Below are 2,500 nucleotides of genomic sequence, written 5' to 3'. Positions count from 1 at the left end.
TTGTGAGCGTATTGACGTGCGTCAGACATGCTGCTGTGTGGTGATTACTTCGTCAAATTACGCCTCGATAACATAGGGCCACTATGTTTATGATAGTGTTTTACTGCTCATGTGCAATGGCACCTGATCCTGTTTGGTTATCGCAGCACACGGAGCAATGAAGTTGTACTCAACAGGGAATTCCCCTATTCCTCGCTGTACCAAAGCCCCCCTGTACTGATGCTTAACTCTGTTTACAATGCATTGATTAAGTATGAACGACGGAATCGGCAGCAATGGCCACTGCAAGACAACCGGCTCACGGTCTGCAGGAAGAGATGTAAGCTTGATAATGCTTAAGCGAAACGCAACGTTGGCTGATAAGAAGGTTGCCAATCTTACCATAGCCCAAGCAGCATCGCAATCGTCGTATGCACACGGTTCTTTCCACTAGCACTGACACCAGCAAACACGGGGTTGTCGGGCTACTTTTTTTATTGCCTTTTTGGTTTTTGTGTATTAGTTGCGAAAACACATTGCCAAACCGTGGAGTTCAACTGAGGGAGGGGGGCGAGAAGAGGTTTGGTTTGTGCCAAGCCCTCCCTCGCCGTCACACTACGTGGTGGTCCCGGGTTCTGTGCCTCAAGAACGAATTTCGATCCCTCGGAATGCCCGCCATCGCAGCCGCTGTTACCAAGGGAACATCGCACGAGTGCTCTACAAGTACATCGATAGTGTCTAGTTGTCGCAAGCTGGGGGGGGGGGGAAGGGGGGGGGAGAGGGGGATTAATCGAAACGCTTTGTGTGCGTTGGAGGCCGGTAGCGATGACCTTGAACCGCCACTTGTTATTGTCGTTGTTGCCAAAAATACTGCGACCAAAACACAAGGCGCACAGGCAGGTTTGCGCTAATCAACGTTATCAAGCGAGCGCTCGCCCCCAAAAACCGGCCAACCCTCCGAAACGCTACTGGCGTTGGAGCACAGTTGGGCAAACTTGCATTTTCTTGGTGTTGTTGGTGTTTCTGCACCCCTTTTGCTTCCACCCCTTTCCTTCTTCTTTCTAAGCACAACTGCAATTCGCGAAAGATAAAGAAATGTATACAGTTGATTCAGAAGGGGGTGCCAATGGGGCGTAAGATATGAAGGGGTGGAAAGGATGGCAGGAAAAGGGAGGCGCCACACAGCTGGTGGCATTCGTGGTGAGCCCAACTAACCGAGGTCACCGGGAAAATCGAAATTGTATGCGTCCGGTTTGTTTATGGTGTGGTAACATTGGCTTTTTTGTGTGGGTTTCGATTTGCGTGCCAAGTGCAAATGTGACCCAACCCCCTCTTCCTGTCGAAAACCTCTCTAATACCACTAATACCCCTGCTCTACTAGTCCAACGCCTGATAAGACGCCACGAATTGACCACGATGCAGTGTGTGCGCGGGGAATAGAAAGATTGGCCACGCAGGCTAGGTAATGATTGGCCATGCCGTCATGCTTCCTGTTCCTAGTTCGTGGAAAGTGTCTGTTTGTGGAATGAGTTCATCTGCCAGAACGAGCAGCCGAAGCCACTCAGTCGGAACACTAATTCAGCAGGATGTTTAGAACTTGTTCAATCGTGTCTTATTCGTCGCCCCTTATCAACCAGCTTTATCGGTCAGCTTCCTGAAGATTCGTGATTTTGATCGTGGTCAAAACGAATGAACGCGATTTTAAATTGTGAACTGGAAGCCTTACAAAATACAATCATAAAGATTAGGAACCACATAATAGTAAAACGGGACTTTATAAAAAGATTAATACTTATGGAAATGTGCAAAAAATCATTGACATTAAATCACGCCATATCATTTTCAGTGATATGAGTGTTTAAATGAATGAAAATTTAATGTATTTCTTCGTCGCGTACAGTTCCAGCCACCAAGCCGAGGAGGTCATCCTTGCTATTCAGCAAACCGATCGTTTTTATGTGACCCCTAGCCATCGAGTGACACGCGAGCTTCCTTTTCGCCAAATTTGAAAATTCAAGTAAAGGGTAAATCTATAAAAATGTCAAACATTGCGTATCATATCATCTCGCTACTTTTCTGCTGCTGACACAGCATATCAAGAGGGAAGACGACGCGTCCGAACGCAATGAACTTTACATCCATTGTAGGCATAACAGGGACCCGGTTTTGCGATCACCAACATTAGAGAAGGCGACGCGTGGGTGGGATGATGGTTATGTTTTAAAATTGTCCCCTGGCACCACGTGTCTCTCTCTCTCTCTTTCTCTCTCTTTTGACTCCCCGCCACCGTGCCAGCGCCCATTTCACGCTCAAAAAGCTCCAGTAACGGTACGCAAAGGGTGTTTGGGGGGGATGAGCACCCCCAAAGGACTTTGACAGCCTCCAGTGGGCGCGCAGAGTCATCAAACGATGGCATGCGATCCCCAAACCCCTCCAGGCCAGTAATATGTGTATGTATGTGAGCACTCGCGCGCGTGTGTATGCAGTAAAAGTCATTAAAAGTGGTTATCATACATCATAG

The 2,500-nt window shown here is 47.9% G+C and overlaps 1 protein-coding gene across 1 annotated transcript in view; it reads left to right on the top strand.

The window, feature by feature from the left end:
- LOC126570167 (broad-complex core protein) overlaps positions 1–2,500 on the top strand; it is an 87,902-nt gene that overhangs the window by 54,622 nt on the left and 30,780 nt on the right. The gene's annotated exons all lie outside the window — the stretch shown is intronic.

The sequence above is a fragment of the Anopheles aquasalis genome, chromosome 2 (genome assembly GCF_943734665.1).
Source record: "Anopheles aquasalis chromosome 2, idAnoAquaMG_Q_19, whole genome shotgun sequence".
In the NCBI taxonomy this organism is placed as follows: Eukaryota; Metazoa; Arthropoda; class Insecta; order Diptera; family Culicidae; genus Anopheles; species Anopheles aquasalis.
This window is presented reverse-complemented; position numbering and strand designations above follow the sequence as displayed.